The sequence below is a fragment of the Siniperca chuatsi genome, linkage group LG5 (assembly GCF_020085105.1).
Source record: "Siniperca chuatsi isolate FFG_IHB_CAS linkage group LG5, ASM2008510v1, whole genome shotgun sequence".
NCBI lineage: Eukaryota > Metazoa > Chordata > Actinopteri > Centrarchiformes > Sinipercidae > Siniperca > Siniperca chuatsi.
The window spans coordinates 6,010,324-6,032,332 of NC_058046.1; the positions used below are offsets into that span (position 1 = coordinate 6,010,324).

Consider the following 22,009-nt stretch of genomic DNA (forward strand, 5'->3'; position numbering starts at 1 on the left):
CATCTGCCGGACAATGCTGAAGATGTTCTTTGAGTCTGTGGTGACCAGTGCTATGCTGTATGCTGTTGCATGCTGGGGCAGCAGGTTAAAGGTAGCGGACACAAACAGACTCAACAAACTGATCCGTAAGGCCAGTGACATTGTGGGGGTGGAGCTGGACTCTCTGGCGGTGGTGTCAGAGAGGAGGATGCTGGCCAAACTACACACCATCTTGGACAGTGTCTCCCACCCGCTCCATGACGTGCTGGTCAAGCAAAGGAGCACCTTCAGCGGAAGACTCATCCCACCAAAAAGCACCACAGAGCGCCACAGGAAGTCATTCCTGCCTGTGGCCATCAAACTATTTAACTCCTCCCTCTAAGGGTTAGTCTGTTTGACCCTAGGTCACTAAACTGGACATTGAAACAAACATTAAAACAGTTCAGATTTGGCCCTAACTTTATAAATTGGATACAGACACTCTACTGGTCACAGCAGGCTGCTGTCAAAGTTGATGCTTGTAGATCAAGGAGATTTACATTGGAACGTGGATGCAGATAAGGCTGCTTGGAATTGAAATAAATAAAGAAGAGCATAAATGATCACTTTATGCAGACAATATAATATTATATTTGACAAATCCTACATCAACAATACCACATTTAAGAGGCTTATTTCTCAGTTTGGGTATTATTCAGGATACAAGGTAAATGTGGATAAAACAGAGGCTGTGGATATAATGGCAGGATCCCACAAAGTGAAAAACTTCAGAGTTGATTTAAATGGCCCAATTAAATACCTTGGTATATACATCCCCCCGTCTTTACAGAATCTGTATGATGCTAATTAGAGTAAAATAATTAGGTGCATTAGTAATGATCTGGAACACTGGTCTATGCTCCCTTTGTCTCTACTAGGTCGCATTGAAAGTTTTCGTATGAATATTCTACCTAGATTACTTTATTTGTTATGTTATCTATAGAAATTCCTAAACCCACCTTTGAGAACTTGCATAAAATAATTTCGATATTTATATGGCAAAAACAGCGCCCTAGAATTAGACTCAAAACTTTACAGTTATCTAAGCCAAATGGAGGCCTTAAACTTCCACATTTAAAATATTATTTTTGGGCTGCACAAATGTGAAACCTCTGTGTGGATTCAGAATGGCACATACACACGTTGGCTAAATATGGAAAAACGTATGGCCCTGTTAGTGGCCCTTTAAGTCCTACCTTTTCTGGATGCTCCTATAAAAGAAATGGTAGACTGGATCAAGACTACTCTTAAAATTTGGAATAAAATACAATCAGCTTTTGGATTACCGAAGCGAATTTCATCATTAATAAGCATTGGATCTATGAAGAGCTTTACACCAAATAATTTAGACATCAGCTTTAGAAAATGGTCAGACCATGGCCTGGTTTATCTGCACCAGTTATTCAGTTGCGATAATCTTAAGACATTTGAACAGCTGATAAATGATTTAAATCTTCTCAGGACAGACTTCTTTCAATACTTGCAGCTAAGAGCATTTCTGACAACACACAAGGAGTGGGGAAAACTTATAAAACCTACCCCTATAGAAAAGTTTCTAATAGAAAAACAAAGGGGAAATGATATCATATATTTTTATCCATGAATCTACATAACTCCCTACAGATTAGGCAGAGATGGGAAGCGGAAATGAACATGGTCATATCACAGGGCACCTGGGAGGAGGTGTGCACTGAGGCACACCTGGTTACAAATTCAAACACGTGCAGGGAATTCAAATGGAAAATAATCACTGTATTTTTTGGAAACACCAGAAATAATATCCAAAATGAGCTCAACACACTCCAGCTCATGCTGGAGGAATTGTGGAATACACATTGCCAATCACACACACTTTATTAATACAATGAGGTTTATCCCGTAATGGTGTTCAGCCCTCCTACTTACTTTTATATTCCCTCTATAAACATATCCCACACAACACCCTATCTTTTTCTAGAGTAAATACTGCGCTTGTAATTTTACATTAGCTATTGTACCTTGGAGTGGACATTTATTATCCTAACTGGGTTCGTTAACACGCTTGTAGGTGTGTATATATGTATGTATATGTATGTATGTTTTTCTATATATTTTTTAGATGTTGTTTTTATTTGTCTCATTTGCTTATTATTTGAATATAATGTACAAATGTTGCCTGCAGCTGCTAAAAGAAAGAAGAAAATGTATATATTGTACTTGTTACGACCTGTGCCCTAACCTTTGAGTTTCTCTGTTGTCTCTGTCTGTTTCTCTCTGTGTCATTGTTGTAGGCATGGCACCCTTCTCTCCACGGACTCCTGACTCATCACCCAACACACCTGCTCCAAGCCGCACACCTGCAATTCATCCACTAATCAAGCACTGCAGTTTATCAACCCTGGTCTTCCTTCTACTCATCACCAGATTGTTGTTTCAACTCATGTGGTAGTTCACATCCTGGCTCCTAGGCGATGCAATCTAGTATATTTTTGGCTTGTTCTAACTTTGTTCTCCTTGTGCTCAGGATTACTGTCTGCCTTGCCCAGCCACACTGCCTGCCTGCCTGTCTGTCTGTCTGCCTCACTCAGCAACATTGCCTACCTGTCTGTCTGCCTCACTCAGCAACATTGCATGCCTGCCTGTCAGCCTTGCTTGGTTTTAGCCGCACAGCCACACGCACCTCCGGACTAGGACCTCGGTGATTCCTCATCTCCGTCCTCTGGTTCCCTTCCCTCAACCCCATCAAGTCTCTGAACTATACAATAAACTCCTTACCTCTTAATCACCTCTCTGAGTCTGCATTTGAGTCTGTCTTTGTGAATTGTAACAGTACTGTTGTTGATGAAAACTAAAAATTAAGTTAAAAAAAGAACAAGATAAAAAAAAAACAATATATACAGTTATTTACATACTTACATATACACCCAGAAAGTAATAACTCTGTAGTGAAGTTTTTGAATTTGCGTCTGGGGGAATGTAAACAGCAGACAGAAGAAGATAGTGTTGATAATAAGGTTGTGTTAATTTGCCTGAGCGGTCAAAGGAGGGGAATGAGGAGAAACACTATTCCAGGGTGACATTCAGCATGAATCATTTTATTTTATGCAGCAGCGTGCACAACAAAATGTTCCAACACCTTCCAGTATCACTTACACACACAGACTGACTCCCTTATATACTGTGTCTGCTCAAATAATTGGCTGGCACATACCATTTACTGAGTTACTTAACAGACATTCACACACAAAAAATATACAATCAATATTTACATAAAACATTACCAAAATATATATAATCTTTATAAATATTTACACACCAACTATAAACCTAATAAATACCAATAAATATCCTAAATAAATAAATTGTACAACTGAACTCCCTCTCTACCCATTTCCCGCTTGCTGCTACCCTCCCAGAATGAATAATAGGTGCGCGAGTCCCCGGGAAACTCTTTTGCCGAACACCCTGAGAGAAGGAGAAAAGGCAGAGGTAAGTTTGTGCATGACGGATTTCCATTTACTGATACAATTCGCTTTACATGAGTTTTACATTATACTTTTCAATTACCAAACATTTTGCTACTATTGAATCCTAAATTAATGTGCATTATTTGCTCATTCGCAGGCGGCGCTGTGAAACCCAACTCCAGCGAACTGCAGTATACAAACAAGTAATCAATAAATACACTTAAATTACCAAGTTAAAATACACATTTGTTTATTTTACCTGTGTACTAATATACGCCAAATCTCTGCATCAATTAACCACTTTCATCTAGTAACCATATTTACTAATAACTAGAGATCTAGTAACGGTGACCCGTCTTTACAGGTCGGCATCTTAACATTAAAAAAAACTTGACATCTGGGAAACATTGTCCTTCAACTTTGACTATGTCCACCTCCCCTTGTCTTGCTGGAGTCTGAAGCATTCTGTCAGCGCAGAATATGGTCCACCCATCGAGTGCAATAGCTTGATCAGGTATGTTGTGATGGAGCCAGGTTTCTGTACAATGTGGGCACAGAAGTCTCAGATTTCCCATTGCTGGGTTAGCCTGAGTCCCATTTCGTCCATTCCATTTTCCTGCAACTGGATATCTGCCAGGAGTATGCTGGGTAGTGGAGCAGCCTTATGATTAGCTCCTATCCTGGCTCTCTTCCCTCGCATCCTGGGGCAGTCACACCGCCCGTGGCAGCGCTTGGTCCTGCTGGTCTGGGTGGGTCGTTGGAAGATGCTGTGGGAACGTCCCAGGGCCCGCTGCACTTATCCAGTCCCCGTGCTTTGTTTTCCAATGTCTATGACTGTATTTCTGTAGCTGGTGATACGTGCTTCAGCAATAAAGGCGAAAAAAACAACAAATTAAAACAAAGCAAAGTTTGAAGGAACTACTAGCCACCACATCTGCAAACGCTGCCATCATTTTATCATTTTACCTCCAAATAAAGTGGTTTAGATAAACTGTTGGCTTGTGTTTCCAGACGCATCATATTCAATGCAGTGATGTTGGCATGTTCCCAGACTGCAATTACTGTGCTGCGTACAATGTTATAACTGATAGAAAAGATGAGCAAAACTATAAAAATAAGACAGAAGTTAAATTAAACCGGGATTATCCTTTAAGATATCTGGTTTACTCCATTTTATATAGGTTATTTAAAATATTTTAAACTGTTAGAAGTCAACTTGTTTCAGGATTTTTTATTTTTTATTTTTTTGAGTCTGTAACTTGAAACAAAGAAGGTTAAAATAAATTAGATCTTTCAAATTTCTTTGCACTGGAAACACGTTGAAATATTCTTAATTTATATAATAGTTTATTTAATAGTCTTTAGACACTCTAAATTCCTTTGTGGGGGAGATTTTTGCTGTGAGTGCACATTGTCTTTCTACAATGATGAGCCAGGCATGCATAGGCCCCAATGTCCATATTGTGCCTATGTTTATTGTGAATTAACATTAATTTAGTATTTCACTATGTTTTAAATTATTATTGACTTTGTCCTTAGAAATAGCAAAACTAGTGTCTTGTTTAGTTATGTTATGAAGTCTATGAGGAAGAAGAAAGGCTTTGATTTTCCTTCTGCTAATATAAACTATTTAGGAAATATAGATTGAAAACAAAGATGAAACGGTGTTCTCCATCTTCCCCATGACTTCTGGACAGCACTGCAGCCTTAACATCTGACACAACTATTTGTACTTCTTGAAATTAAGAACTTCGCTGACTCTGGATTACAAAGATTCAAGGATAATATATAAAAGTCACATGGGATTTTGCAATCATTATACACAATTTTGGTAACTTTTAATCCCTCTAGGTTGATGATTCTGATCTAAACAAATCTGATTCCAGTTACTGCGAAGGTACTCTCTTCAAAACGCTCTCCCAGATTGATATAAAGGTTGTCATTCAAGACACGCCCTGTCTGTCAAGAACCACCTGAACTGAAAACTTCAGTGCTGAGATGTAAATAGACAGAAAATGTGAACAGAATATGGGGCAAGAGAGGGAGAGATCCAGTGATGTCCACTCCTGCAGTACAAATGGAAGTGATGCTCCATGTGCAAGCTAACCTGAGTGTGTTTGTGTGTGTGTGTGTGTGTGTGTGTGCTAGTGTGAGGTTTCACTTTCGTGTATGTATGTATGTATGTATGTATGCATGCATGTGTCCATCTGAATCTGCTGTGGATGGAGCGATGCCTGTACCCGGCCTAGAGACTGTTCCTTCTGGGTCAAAACTAATTGGTGTGGCAACATTGAGACTTTGCTCTTATAATGACAACAAGCATGCTGGCTACTCTCGCATGACCGATCCAGCACTGCTGACCCACTCCCTTCTGCCCCTCCCTCAGCAACCCCCCCATCCCTGAGCAAACTTACACAGGCCAGTGCCGGGGCAAGAGATGGGAAGAGGTGCGGCAAAGATGGCGTAGACAGAAAACAGGAAGATGGAAGATACACTGAAGATACACACAGAGAAAGTAAGGTTATCCTGTGAACCTGAATTGGTACAAAAAGTGTTCCATAGTACAGCAATCTAACAGTTGCCATGGTACAATTTTACATGGTATAGTGACACATGGCACTTAAGTAGGGTATTGTATAGATAAAAAATGGTATGGATGTCTGATAGCACATACAGCAACATCCATAAGTATGTATACAGTAGAATATAGTACAACAATTCAGTTCCTAGCTGGAACTAGCCAAAGACTGCTTGTCTTATTCAATATATTTTCAGACATTTTATAGAATAAATAATTAGAAGTCAAGAAAATAATCTACAGATTAATTTTTAGTAAAAAAAAAAAAAAACGTTATTTATTTATGTTTTATCCAGCAATCAAAATTGAAGTCAGCCATAAAATGTATTTGGTTTCAATACACATAATGGGATTAATCTTATCTGTTCAGCATTTAGGCTGTTCATTTACCACAGTCCCTCAATTCAGAGTTCAGTATGCCTCAGAGGTGTCGCTACCGGCACTCCCTCTCCTCATTCACTCTCTAGGTCGCTCAACCACAGCTGTCTCTCTGTCTCAAACAAATTAACACGGACCAAAGGAAGCTTTTTGGTATTGCTATTTTTCAGCTTAGACTACAAGCCAGACACAGACATCGACACGAAATAAACCAAGCGAGGACACAGCTGGGAGAGTATCATAGTTTGGTCCATGAACTCTGCATGGATTTCAGTGATATTTCAGGCTGACTGTGGAGCAGTTTGAACGGTCACCACGGTGTGACGTCAGGTTACTCTTGGACAACGTACTCCGCACTCAGACACAGAGCTGTGCAGCTCGCTGTTCGCTTGTTTATTCAAAGTTTATTACTAAGTTTATTAACACTAGAACTTCCAGGAGTCACTCTATACCTAAAACCACCAACGGGTAAAATTCACATGCTATTAGAATGCATTGATTTTGTGATTATTTCTGCTACATGTTGCTCATACACATTTTGTGCAGACATTCAGCACCTCGGGTGTGCACTTCCCACAAACAGCATCCCAGCACTTCAGGCATTTACCAAACATTTTATTGTGTTTGCATTCCGCCTTCACCATACAGGTAATTTTCTCCTGCGCTCTTCTGCACTTGTGAAGGGCATGGTGGCTCTTTTGATGTCATCCACTCCGTACTATTGTAGTTATACTAAACAAAGTCTGAATTTAAATGCAGCACACAATTCAGAATAAACAATTGACTATTGCAGGGTTTTTATAAGCCTACATGATGATGATGATAATAATAATAATATATAAGAATCTAAGGTGTTCTTCCTGCTTGTTTGTTTCGGACTGGCATGCATCCAAACAATTACGCATACAAAAATATTTGTTGAAAAGAAACAATTCTAATCAATTCCAAAAAGTAGATTTTTACCCCATGTATAATGATCACTTGTACTAAACAATAGGCCTACACTGCGGTCAAAAACTCATACTCTCCGCAGGTCAAAAAACACATAATAAGGGAGGGATGAAGGGACCGCAAAATACACCTGTGTCAGAGGGAAAGACTACTTTAGACTTCTATTTCATAAATATTTATAGGCTACATTTGATAATATTAGTATAATAGTTTTGTCTCACTTTTTGAGAAGGCTCTGGATCACTGTCAGATGATGACCCGTCAGAATCAACTCAGGACACGTCGCTCAGTCCTGAAACTGCCCCACCATTCCTTCACTCAATGCATTGAGCAAGTCTAATGCCTATTTTGCATTCATAACTCTCTTTCTCTTATCCAAATTGAAGGTTAGCCTATGACTTGACACAGCTGTATCATGCACGGCAGTAGACAAAAGGTGCCAGTAGAATGTTTATCTAAACGAAATTTAACAAAATTAATAGGGCGAAAATTACTGCATTCTCTATTGGGGTAAATTTTACCCGCTGGCGCTTATAGATATAAATGCCCATTTTTTAAAACTGGCTTTATCTTTACAATTTTTAACAATAGGGGGTGCTACATGACACCCTTTTAGGAAAAGTCATAGACTGGGGGACTTGAATATTGTATTGAAACAGAGTTACGTACAATCAAAAAACAGCTGTGAGTAAGTTTTACCCATTGGAACTTCTAGTGTTAATACTAAACGTGTCGCGTGTCCAAACGTGTTTTCGCTGACTACTCTCTTATATCTAACTTGCTGTAGGCAACAGCTCTGATCTCTGGCTGCATGAAGCAGAGCCCTGAAGCCCTGTCCCGCTGCTGCACGGAGAGCGTCTCTGATCACTTGTTTATTCAAAGTTTATTAATATTGAACGTGTCGCATGTTCAAATTGCACTCAATTCGACATAGCACTCTCTCGGGTCCTCAGCAATACACCCGCCAAGTGTGAAGTCAATCGGATGAACGGTTTTTGAGGACATTGAAAACTGAAGGACAGACTTACATACATACATACAGACATACACACCTATATAGTTAGATTTGAACCTTTATAGTTAGATTTGAACCTTTTCAAAGTGATCGGATAATATTTGTCAGGTTTTACATATGCTTGGATTCCCTTGCTATATAGTTTATTAGGAGACAGACGATAACAGATCACGTGTTAAGCTGAAGTAAGCTTGATCTAAAATTCTCACAACCAGAATCTTGTTTATGCTTTTGTGTTTTTCAGAGTGACTGGGAGGAAAGTGAGAGTGAAGAAATGCTGTTAAAAGATTACTGTCCTAAAACATTGTGGAGCAAGAGCAATGTGTAAGATTTAGTGGCATCTAGTGGTGAAATTGCAGATTGCAACCATTTGAATACTGCTAGCCTCACCCTCCCCTTCCAAGCGTGTAGGAGAAACTACGGTGGCTGCGAAACTTGCGAAAAATGTGAAAGGCACTATCTAGAGCCAGTGTTCGGTTTGTCCGTTCTGGGCTACTGTAGCAACATGGAAGTGCAACATGGCGACCTCTGTGGAAGGAGACCTGCTCCCTATGTAGATATAAATGGCTTATTCTAAGGTAATGAAAACACAACGATTCTTATATTCACGTGATTATACACTAATGAAAACATACTTAATAAATATTATATTCCAATTCTGCCAATTGCTCCTCCTAAATGTTACACACTGGACCTTTAAACAAGAAAATTTCAATGTCATGATTAAATATCTTGGCCAGCAGTTAGTACACTACATGAGTGTCACTATATGAATAATACGTAATGAATGAAAAGTCAAAAAGCCATAGTAATATCAGGGCTTTTAAAGAAACATAACATATAATGCTGCCCCATCGTACTCTGACTGTAGCTTAAACATTTTAATTCCAAAAAAGGGTGCTAGATACATATTTTCATGGAATTTTAGCAGCTAACATACAGAGCATTTTAGCAATTTGCTTCCTTGAAACTAATTGCAAGGTTGTGCTGCCACAAGTCTGTCTCAAAATTGGTGTCAGATTTGTAGTTTGCTCTTGTCCCCTTGGTTCTGTTCTGACAGTCAGCAATTTAAATGGGACCAGCAGTCATGCATCAAAGACTATTTCGGACTCTACTTTAGGTAATACTTACATTTATCATGTACAATAATTTACTACCTTACTAATTGTTAACAGTGTAGAAGCTGCTATAAAACATGGATGGATCGATTGTAATGGATGTCAAAAAGAAGGATTTACATCTTCAAGGTGTAAATTAGGCCTTACACTTCAAGTCCAATCAAGTTTCGACTACTGCCAAAACTCATGGCAAATGTCAGGTGTGCACAATCACATTATTTTGTTTCGCCTAAGCCAAATTCATGTGATTCAAATGTTGCTGCAGTTGTGGGTGGCTTAAAGGTTGATGCTAGCTATGGAGAAAACAAGTGACAACTGAGCCAAGCCAGTAGCAAGAGTGGAGATGTTGCATAATTATGCAGGTAACAAGTAAACTGTACCAAAGTGAGGGGGAAAAAATTAGTTTGTTTTTGCAAAAGCTAACCAATCATGAGGAAGAATATGTGCTTTTTTGCATGGTTCCATGCCTCCTTGAATTAATCTTTATCCCTAGGACACAAACATTATCCCATGTAGACATCTACTGTATGATTATGCTGCACATTTGGCTGAAACTCATACTAGGCCTTACAATAACAAGGTTTTGAAAAATTCAGGACAAGTGACAGAATTTGTTTTGAACAATTTCTTCTTTGTGTAAACAGTTAGCAGCTAGTCTAATTGTTTTAACATCTAATTATTTTACAAAAATGAGCTTGCTAATGATAATAATAACAACAACAATAATAATAATAATAATAATAATAACAGCCTATAGTCTAGACCCTGGGTTCCCAACTCCAGCCCTCCAGGCACCCCTACCTGCCCATTTTCCAGTTCTCTCTGCTCTAGCACACCTGAACCAGCTGATGCTCAAGTTGCATCGTGTGTTCAAAACATAACGTGGTTAGTATGTTACTAAATACTATTGTTGTGCTTTTGATTTATTTTCTATTGCTCTGGGCCAATAAACTGATGACGATGATAGCGGTGCATACGGTAGATGGGATACCGCGCATGTTATGGATTCACAGTGTATAGAACATTTTTGGCACTTAATTAGTGTGATGAACATCGTTTTATCAGTGCTTATCATTGCGCATTAGTAAGAAACTAGTTCTGACCCGGCATTCTAACGGAATGACTGGTAGATGATTCGCTCTCATTGGTGATATTATGTACTACTTTCTACTTGTAGGACTAGTATACTTTCTAGTCAACTAATTATTTCCCAAATAGAAATTAATAAAATTTTCTGTTAGTTAATAAATCATGTTTATATTTAAAGTTTAATGTGTAGTTTTTCTTCTGTTTTGGTCACTACCATTATGTGTCTACACGGAATGTGTACAGTACAGGCACAGTATTGAGTGTATGTAAGGGTACAGATAGTTCATGTTGTAGCAATTACGTCCTGGTCTCCTCGCCATTTGTGAAAGGTGTAGCACCCTATCAGAAGTTAAGATTTAGGGTCTGGGTAGCCTATCCAGTGTGAGGGGGGTGGGCCGGAACAGGAGCGAAAAGGAGAGACAGCAAGGGAGCTAAAAGAGAGATAAAAACTCTGCTCTCGCTGGGGAGAAAAGGTAAATTACATTAGCCAAGCACTTGATAAAAAACAAATATACTGTGTGCGCTATGGACAACAAGTCAGTGCTGTGAGTTTTAAATGAGGGCCGAATCTGACATTGTGGGCTGGAGCACAGTTAAGTCCCTAGCTAGCCAAGGTTTGTGTAGCAATGGTATCATTAGGCTTGGTAAGTCACGGAGTGCAGAGAGCGTAGTGTAGCCACCTAACACGTGACCGTAACTGTGGAGAGTTGTAGATTAACAGTCAGGAAGATAAGAGCATTGTGAGCGTAGTCTACTTAGCTACCAGTCAGGGTCTGAAAGGGAGTTAAAGATGCATATGCAGCCAAATGGAGTTGGAGAGTAACCTCACGCCCCACAGACCTGCACCTGCGGTGAAGAGGAATTGGGAGTGTATCTGGAATGTGAGGGAGGAGAAGAGGGCAAGGATGGGGTTGCAGACCCCATCCTTGCCCTCTTTTCCATATCTATCAAGACCCCCCCACAACTGATACAGACATCCTGTAGATAAGCTGCTACCCCCACCCAACCCCTCCACTAGTTCTCTCCCCTCCCAGCATCCAGCACCGCATGGTTCGCTGCTGTTTAACACGACAACAGCCCAGAAAGTAAACAGGGACATTATTCCACACTGCTACCCAGCACACAGTCCGTCTTTAGCCCAACAGCCTCCTCCTCTTCCTGCCCCTCCTCCCCCTGATCTCACCCCTTGTTGTTTTCTCCATGTTCTTTCACTCATGCATGTACTGTGGCTAAAACGTGCGAGCAGAGCTCAGGGTGTAATCCAGTCAGATCCTGGGAATGCCTGCCAGGGGGAGATCGCAGTAACTGTGCTCCCATGAGGAAGGGGAGCAAATACACATATGCACGCATATACATTCCCTCTCTCTCTTTCACAACATGCCCTCTTTTCCTCAGTCAGGCAGCGCTGGCTGCACCTGGCAGATGATGTATTTCTCAACCTGCTGATTTAGATGGGAGTTAAGCTGGTGTGATGCATGGGACTGAAATGTGTAGGAGCAAGGAGGCATGCGAGACATGCTGGAGTTCAAAGCTGCTCAGCAAGACAGGGAGAGGAGGGTTTTCCTGGGCCGGAGAGGAAGCTGTGAGTGGTGGGTCAGCAGGAAGTGGGGATTGGTATGAAGATTGGGAGAGTAGCTAGAGGAACTAAATCCAATTGTTTGGACTTCCCTGTACTGGCAAAATTATGCATTTTACAGGTGTGTGCATACCTGTGAAGTCCAGAGTGCCTCGCGAAATCCACAATTTATCAAGTCTGCAAAGGGTCTCATGCACACTTTCTGAGGGCTTCCAGAGAGTCTGCTAGTGTGGCAAACTACCAGAGATGTGGACTCGAGTCTCTTGGACTTCAGGTCTTAATTTTCTTTAATTATAATACCTCAAGCCAACAGCAGCCAAATCACATTGCACAAGCAGGAGAGGAAGATGCAAATGGCAGGGCACTCCAGCAGAAAGACAAATAATTACGTTGGAGAAAAATGGAGATGGAATACAATGTCAAGATCTCTGCATTAGTCTTATCTTCTAGACCTTCTAGCCTTGACCTACTCTATAGGAAAAGTGCAATGAGATAACTTCTGTTATGAATTGGCACTATATAAATAAACTTGAATTATCAGAAACAGTGACTGAGGTGTTAAATCCCACCTCATAACGCATTTTCTCCCCTCGTGGATGACATCAGACACATCACAGTATGTACGACCAAAGTCCATGAGGGTACAACTCATATACAAGTCCATATATAAGTACCACACATGAACATTTGGATTCAGCCATGGACGAATGGATTTATGGGTAGATAGAAGCAGAACAGCAGCGATAGTGTGTGTCAAGATCCCTTTTGTGGCAACTTCACACCAGCAGGTCTCTGAAGTGTCAAAATCACAGTTGACCACAGAAACACTCCCTTTATCTGTTCCATATGTGACTGGAGGCTCTCCACACTTCCATATATCAAGCTCTATTATAGCTATCACATTCACTTCTGTTATCAAATGACTCTGACTGTGGTTTATCCAGGGAACATCTTATACTTCTTCTGCCTAATAATAACTTATTGCTCCCATCCTGTGACACCCCAGTGAAGTGAAGGCGACACTTCAGCAACCACCTGAAAACATGACAAAAAATGGAAACCAATCAATCAGCGGACAGGACAGTGGAGTGAAAGGGGAGGCGGAAGTGAATAATGAAAGGGAGGGAGGATCTTTTAAAGCTTTATGACATTCCTGTGTAGATGGAAGTGGGGGTCTGGTGGGATGGAGTGGCCTCTGATGTTCCACAGTGGTCCCAGAGCCCCACTTTCATTAGTGGACTGGCCCATAAAAGGGCACCCAGAGCATGTGACTGCCGGCCCAGCCAGCGCCGGTCCCCCTCTGCCTCCTTGCTTACTGCCTGCCTCCTCCATGCCGCCTGCCCTATAAAACATCTGGTGACACAAGACCTCAACTGTTTCAGCCAAGTCTGGCCTCCGCACTCGTAAACAGTCTTTGGTCTAATGCAAGACAGAGGTGCGGGACAGTCCAGGACCAGACCAGATTCAGCGCTCACGTACAGGAGACGGCGTTTAGCATCTGCAGCCCAGGACACATGAGGTCTGGTGTTTACTCTAACATCAGATAAATCAGCTCACAAATAATACATCAAACACACTGGGGGAAACACATACACAGTCTTATTATAGGCGATTCTTAACAGGTTGCTTGATTGGTTCAGAGAGAACCGGGACTATTCCAGGTAACTAAACAGGAGACTCTGGCCCTCAATTAGCCAGCCACTCCTTTTTAAGCACACTGCTGTCCATTGTCAGGCTAAGCAGTCACTCACATCAAACAGAATGCAATGTACAAAAAAATGCAACAGCTTATGAGGGGAAAAAGGCTGAACTCAAAGAGAGATGTCTGTCCATATTTAATTTAAGGCAGGCTGCTGTCGGGGAGGCTGTGACTGAGTGGATCAAAGGCTAGTAGCATGCTGGGGCAGCTCCTAACCACTTAGCACCTTTTCACTGCCTTTGATCTGATAATTAAGAGGCTACTCCAAGAGCAGGTGGCACTGATAAGTGTACCGCTAAACCAACAGCAGAGTGCATACACTGTCAAAGTCCTGTTGTATAACTGTGGATATACAACAGCACTCAGAAGAGTCCAGCTCATCTATTCGAAGTAAAGCTAAAACACTAGCTAGCTACGTGTAAATAGCACAAGCCACTCCAATAAATGACGAGGCAAAGATGAAAGTCATAATAGTCTGAGCCTGATGGAGGATGTTGACTGCTGAGAGCATGGAGAGGAAAGAGAAAACAGGGCAAGACAGAGGGGATTGTGGGAGAATAGGAGGAGGGTCTGGGGCATATTGAGGTGCCCTGTCCATTACTGGATGTGCTCAGCGATGAGGGCTCCAGAGGCGGATGTGAAGAGAAAGATGCCTGTTGTTTTGTTGGCCGCGGAGGAACAGGAAGCAGAGGTGTGCATGCCGTGTCATTATAACGGCTTTGAAGATGTCCCTGATCGAGAGAAAAGGCTCCACATTAAAACACAGCTCAGGGGAATGATCCAGCCTACCTGCAGTTAGGACAGATAGAGGGGAACACAATGCATGCTGGCAATGAATCTGTAAAGCACCTTGTAATACAACCCATTTGCCAAACCATCTTGAAATTATGTTCAATGCCAACAATTTTAAAATTCTTGCTTTCTACAATATCTGTGCATGGTAACAACAGTATGGTTAAGGTTACAGGAAGAATGTGCTTATGGCAAATAATAATATCAGGTTAATAAATACGTGAACACTAATTGCAGGTCTTTGACAGGACATAAAGTCTTCTGCATGGGGGGGGGGGCAGTTTTGCAGTTTTGACCGAGTCAGCAGCAGCTGAGCTTGTTGCAGGTTTAAATATTCTCGATTAAATGAATAATATTGTTTATTCTGCTGTAATATTATTTCCACGCAAGTTTCAGATTTAACTTTAGAAAATGTACTACAAATGTCATTTGTTTATTCTCAACATTAATACGCACATGCCCGTATCAAGGGCAGCACCCCCTACTGAAAATACATTCCTGTGCGTATGTTTATGTCATTATTAGACATTTATTATACACTGCTGTACATCTTACTTATTTTTTACTTCACCTCGAGAAATACTACCACATACTTTTGTGTCACCTACAACTAATCCAGTGCCCTTCTAAGCAACCTCTTGCATTTCCTCACATGTTGAATGGAAATATAAGACTGTGATGTTGCCTCTGCTGAAGCAAAAACCCTCTTTTAAAGTCAACACACACACACTTCTGTTATTTTGTAGCTGACTCATTCTTCAGATAACTCTTTAGTGTGTTGACTTTTTCAACCAAAATACATGGTCCTGTGCCTACAGTCAGCCAGTCCTGTGGAGATCAATAGGCCAGTGTCATTGGGATTATGGCTCCTATCTAAGTCCATGATGGGAAAGGACAGGGAGGAAGTCAATCCACCCAGCGCCCTTTTGAAGTGTGTTTATGGGGGACGGTGTTGCGATGCATCACGCCATGACAAATGAGAGGCGAGATAAAGGAGAAGATATCAGCCACAGGTAGTGGAGCTGCATCTTCAGATGGCTTCCATAAATCACTGCTGTGGCCTTTCCCCTTTCGACAGGGAAGCATTCAAACTGGGGAGAGGTGCCAACACTCTCTCTTCTCTGTGGTCAACAAAACTGTCCTGGGAATAAGAGATAGGGAGTAGCATATAGCCTAGAAACCTCCTCCTCCACTTACACAAGAAATTAGTCATAGCGAACATTAAAGAAACAGAGCAGAGCCTCCCAGACATGCATAAGAATGTAATGAAAAACTCTACCCAGTCTTTGGTAGATGACTTGAGAATGCATATAATGAAGGCATGAAGCTGATGGTATTGTCACATATGGATATTCCATAAAGAGGAAAATCCACAAGTGTTTGCTCAACAACAATGAACAAATACTCAAAAAAATTGCTGGACGTCTTCACATTCTCTAGCTCCAACAAAAACTAACAAAAAACATTTAAAGTCATTATCACTACGATTTCAGTCCTGATGGATTTGGCAACACCCGTGGTTACCATGGTAACAGCTAGTGTGGTTTAATAGTACAGGTATTCTGGGGGAAGCAATCACTCTTGAAGAGCTACTTTGTCAGAAATACAACAGAAGAGAAACTTCTGTACAGAGGTAAGTCGGTTACCTTACTGAGGAGCTGGAGGTATGCGGCTCACTGTGGCTGCTCCATCTTGTTCTTACATTCTGAAATATTCAAAACTGATCTGCTGTCAGAAAATGCCAAAAATGACATTTATGTTATGTTAGACCCAGTTTTGATGAACAATCGCGGTTAGCACCAATTGCGGTTAGCACTAATCGCAGTGACAAATACATTGTGTGTCCTAAGACTGCTTCAGAATAAAGGTCCATCTTTAAATGCTTGGATGGGATAGATGGATGTTCCATTTGCATTATAACTTAATAAAGCTCTGATACGGTGTATAGAGAGTGAACAGCAAACAGTGAGACTGCTATCAATGAGATCAAATTGCACTGGATTACATGCTGCATCATTTCCTGTGAATCCATTCTGCATGGTAGGGCAATTTGGCGATTACAACTTTAAGACCTTAGCATGCTTCAAACTAAGTGCTTGTAAGATCGTCTAATAGTGTCTGAAACCCCCTTTCTGATGACAGAATTGCGAGGGCTGTGTCCAGTTGTCTGGAGGTGTGAAAGACGGCAGGATTACAAGTCTACAAGTCAAGACTACAACAATACGCAAAAACACCCCAGAATTCTTAGGGAAAGCAGGGAGGCAATGGGATGCAGCCAATTAGGAGACTATGACAGCCGGCTTTTTGACTTGCTGTTGATTGTGGTTATTCAGACCAGGTATAAATTATTTTGACTTTAGACATGGTCAGTCGACACTTTGTACAAATTAGTTTTATGAAGCACACTGTGACCTTAAGTTCACTGATGTTTTATCGCAAGTTGTCCGAGGGTTAGTCTTCAAAAGTCAAACAGCAAGCCTTTACTATACCCTCCAGGACTGCAAACATGCAAAATTTCCAAGTGCAATTTCTCACCTCAGTGTATGCAGGCTACCTACATCCTCTCTAGGAAAAAAAGTGGAATAAAAGGAATATGCAAGATCATTTGTGTCTCCAAACCAGGAAGAATTTGCTTCAATTTTCCCTCAAATCATCAGAAAAATTATTTATCAGTTGAGCTCATTGCGTGGTTGTTGTCATATCAGAAATAGGTCAGCGTTTGTGTTAATGATAAACCAAATGATGAATTCCTTCCACACTCTGCGAATAAAGCTCCACAAACACAGAAACCTACCTCCTTGCCCCGCCAGCTAGCAGCACATGGGTGAAAAAAGGTTTGGGGCAAAAAAGAGAAGGAGAGAAAAATAATTGGACTTCCTTCCCCCCATCCTCGGCCACAGACATAATTAACACTGGCCTAGTCAGGAGGCCTGGAGAGAAAATCTGCTGTTTGGACAAAAAAATGACCAGTAACATATTGTCTCCTTTATACACATGCATGCAAATAGTGCTGATAGCTCTGACCAAGGCAATGAACCCCTGTAAAAAAAAACCTGGCAAAATCATTCATTCATAAAATCCCAATGTGTGACTATTACTCTAATTACAGAGCACGTCGGCCCCAATTAGCCCACTGCTTCTCCTCTGTTTCATTCTTGATTAACGGAGCCCTGGTAATTACAGGTTTCATGAGAGGGGGGTTTTAAGGCATTAGTCAGCCCACACAGCAAGCTGTTAACTCCATCCATGTCCTTCCACACTGCAGAACCTTCCTGTACAGCACCGATCCATCCCTGCATTACCAAGTGCTTGGCTTTCTTCGTCAAGGTGTTGTCTTTGTCTTCTGCACCCACTTTCACCACAGCATGAGTTGGACCAGAAGCCATTATGTTTCATAATGAAGAGGAAGAGGAAAGGGTGGAGAAATAAATCAAGAAAAAGAAAGAGAAAGAAAGTCATGGTGACAGGAGCAAGGCTAAGGCTATGGTGAGTGCAGGCAGCAGTGCCATGTGTTAATTACACATGTAAAGCCTATTATATCCAGAGAGGACACCTGCTGGCAGGGGAAATGAGGCCAGCCCCAACTCCTGCCACATAGAGTCAAGAAAGCCCTCTCTGCCGGGGAGATGATAGCACTCTGATTACATTTTCATACGGCGCCTGGATTGGAGGGCACACTTAACATTCAAATCATTCTCTGGGGAGCCGTCACAGGTTGAAATTGAAATGTTCCAGGTTGAAGGGTCATCACTTAGAGCACTCAGCAGCCACCAACACGTCAGGTCAGTGTCGCGATTTAAGGCAGATGAAGAGAGACAGGGATCAAGTGGGTGAAGTGTGCTCACACACACATACACACATCTGGCATGCACATACTCATGGATTTGTATTACATATTGTATTAAATATTCTTTGGACGCATTTATTCACTTACCTTTAACTCTCAGCCTAACCTAAACCTAATTCTAAAGTGAAATGGGACCCCTCAGCCCAGCTCATTACTATAACCTAACCTGAACCATAACCCAAGCCTAAACATAATTCTCAATATAGAAACTAATCTTAACGCTAAACAACAGAGGCGAGGAGCAAAAAATGGCTTCAGTCTGGATAAATTGCCTCCTTTCCATTTCATTGTTGTGAAAACGGCCAAAAGAAATACATGAAAACACACTCAAACACACACATGCACACGTACACACACACACACACACACACTTCACAATAACTCACCTTTGATCCACACCTTTACTCCACAAGCTCTAGTACAATCGTTGCTCTGTGGGGTACAAGGGCCTCCTTCAGTACATTCAAGATTTTTGAAAGCTATCATTTGAATGTAATCTCCTTTTTTTCAACTTCTTTCATGTATGTTCAAAATATCCCTGCTCAAATAATGTTTTTTATTGCCTGATGAATTCACCCTACATGTAGGCCTAACTTCTTAATGTTCTTACTCAGATTTGAACTTTTGTTAGCTAACCAAAACACAACATTTTTTTCAGTGTAATTTCTGCCAAGAATTGCTGTTTCCTAAAAACATTTTTTATTTATAACATAAATTAAATGGCAGTCTGTGGTGCAATCTAACATCATATCTTTCTTCCCCTGACTGCCTATACCTAGGCAAAATCTATGAACAATAGAGCAAAAAATACTAAGACAGAGATGATAAAAGTGGACTGTAGATTCACATCCTCATATAATTCAACAAGTTTAAGAGTTACCATTTTAATTGTTTTTATTTTTAGATTAAATGAAACCCTTGATTTGAGGGAGCAATAGCAGAAATCAAATGCACCAAATTCCACCCATCATGCAACAATTCTTCCTTGTGCTCCACTTCTTACAAAGCTATGCCACGTTACAATGAGCCCTGGATTAAACTCTGTACCAAATGAGGCTTGCTCTTTGGAAGGAAATGATATGATCAACTTCACACCCATCAGGGGAGCTTGTGTACATCTTGCCTAGGGTCTCGCATCCTCATACATATTCAAACGCCTTTCACAGTTCATTATAAACTCACAAAATCTCTGCTCCTTCCTATCCTAGATGGCCATTTTACATTCATTAAAAGGGAGGAATACAAAGCCTCCCCAAATTATAACGATACAAATTCCTCATGCAATTAGAATTTAACTATTCACCGTCTAACATCTAGGTCTCGCATCAAAAAACATCAAACGTAAGCCTGGCTAATGGATGTCTTTCTACGTTGCACAATTAACACTCAAGGACAAACAATAAAGGAGTGGGAATCATAGCTGTCTGATGTTTAGTTTTTTAAAGTTTTTTTTGTCCTTCAAGGCCATTTGATATGCAGGTCTAAATAGTAAACACCTTTGTTTCCCTCTATCAAGAGTCATCCCCTGAGAGAAGATAACTGGGATACAATCAGACCAGTGTTTGCTAAAGATATGCTGTGACTGAAACACTGTGTAGAGGGACAAATTAGAATCACTAAATCACACACACATTCAAAATGACACACATGGTGTAAGGAGAAGTAGTCAACTTTTTCATGCAACCCGTAAGTCAAAAGCCATTCTAAGTAATGGTGATAACAAATATGAGTAAACTACAAAAATACAGCAGTGTTTGAACACACATGAATGCAAATATTGCTTCTGCTCCATCGTCACCTTTCTCAAAGTAAACGCAGCCTCGCTTTTATCCATGCCATTCATTGATTCAGTTTTGTAATTGATTACAATGGATAAAGGGAGCACCGAATTGTGTAGGTGCAATAAATTAAATTTGGCTATCAAAAGTATCAAAGATAATCATAAATAATAACTTTAATGAATAAAGTCCTCGGGGCACCATCCTTAAACAAGGGAAAAGGATAGCTAATTAATTGATTCAGTCTCATAAAATACACAAAACCATCAATTTGGAACTTAATTAAATTAATAAATAGAACCAAAATTACCATTAATAGTTAGTAGGTTGAAGGATTTGGAGTTCAGCATAGACGCATTTTTCACTCTTGTGCAACATTAAAGAAAGCAGCATAATTATACACAAGCATTTATTAGAAGATAATAAAAGCAAATAACACAACATGAAATCTAACTAAAATGTGCTAACTAAATAACACAAGGGTGTGTGTCTGTGTGAGAGAGAGGGAGAGCGTGTGTGTGTGTGTGTGTGTGTGTGGGGGGTGATCCAACATGGCTGCTTGGATCCAAAATCCAAAAAGCTATTGCTGAGGCCGCATGGTGTAGACAAATGGAACTAACTCAAAATGGCGGCTGAGCCATGTTTGATAAAGAGTGTGGCTGTCAAATTGAAGTGTATATGTGTGATCGGTGTAGGATAATAGTGCCCAGTTAAAAGGGAGTTGATTGGCATTCAAAGACTCTGTGTGAAGCATAACGTTAACTAACATCAACTAACAGATGGAAAAACATCACAACAATAAAACTCAATAAACCAAATCAATACATATACATTCACAAAAGCCGCACAGTCCTGTGCTTAGCCAGGTACACTGTTAAGCTATGTGAAGCTATGTAATGCCCAGTTACGTTACCAGTCCATGGAAGGGAAAGAAGGTTTCTTTTAAGTCCTCCTTGTTATCCGGTGGTCCGTCTGTTGTAGACGGGCCAAGCCAAGAATTGTGGTTCCGGGAAAAGTCCTTGCTGTGCAGTATTCCGAGAATACTTCCGGAGAAACCTGGTCGCTCCGTCTGTTGTTCTACTTACACTTACTTCTTAAAGTTAGCCGGCAGACTTTGTGTAGTAGCTGTTGGCGCTAACTATTGTTGCAGAAATCTTACGCAGGCCCTCTAGTCGCTGCCGTAAGAGAGAGTATGGTCCTACTGTATGTCTGCTCTAAGCAAGCCACACTGGAGGACTGCTGCTGCTGAGCAACAGTGCTGAAGAAGCCTGGAGGGAAAAAGAGCTTGAGCTAACCACATTTCTTAAGACAAAGGCAGGCCCTCGTGTTGTGGCCTAATCGTAATCATCAGTTGACTGCTCAACGCAGACCTCTCCGAGGTCCGGGCGTCAGAACGAGGAGAAAAGAGAGAGAACAATTGCCGAGCTGGGGTTTTGTTGTCCTGGTGACATCACAGGTCACAGGTCAGACTGACCAGTGGTAGCTGGAGCCTGGGTGACCTAGCGCCTAGGTGTGAAATCCTGGAGGATTGTGGGGACTGAGTTCAATGGCTTTCCTTTGTTTACAGAACAAAAGAGCATGTTAGAAAGTCGTGCTGAGTGTCATGAAAAAAATGGAAAATTTGTGTACATGTACAAGACTATTAAGAGGACTATTTCACGATCTACCATGATACTGGGATGTACAAACACTCATATGAAGTAACCGAAATGAAAGTGCACTGA

The 22,009-nt window shown here is 40.9% G+C and overlaps 2 long non-coding RNA genes across 2 annotated transcripts; one reads left to right on the plus strand and one right to left on the minus strand.

The window, feature by feature from the left end:
- The first annotated feature begins 1,983 nt into the window (after positions 1-1,983).
- Positions 1,984-2,779, plus strand: LOC122876087. The gene is made up of 2 exons (XR_006378003.1): positions 1,984-2,065; positions 2,289-2,779. It is a non-coding gene; the product is annotated as an uncharacterized LOC122876087 (long non-coding RNA).
- Positions 2,780-2,868: 89 nt separating this feature from the next.
- On the minus strand, positions 2,869-21,694 carry LOC122876088. Its single transcript, XR_006378004.1, has 3 exons — positions 21,199-21,694; positions 5,879-5,958; positions 2,869-4,325 (listed from the first exon to the last, which is right to left on the minus strand). It is a non-coding gene; the product is annotated as an uncharacterized LOC122876088 (long non-coding RNA).
- Positions 21,695-22,009: the final 315 nt, after the last annotated feature.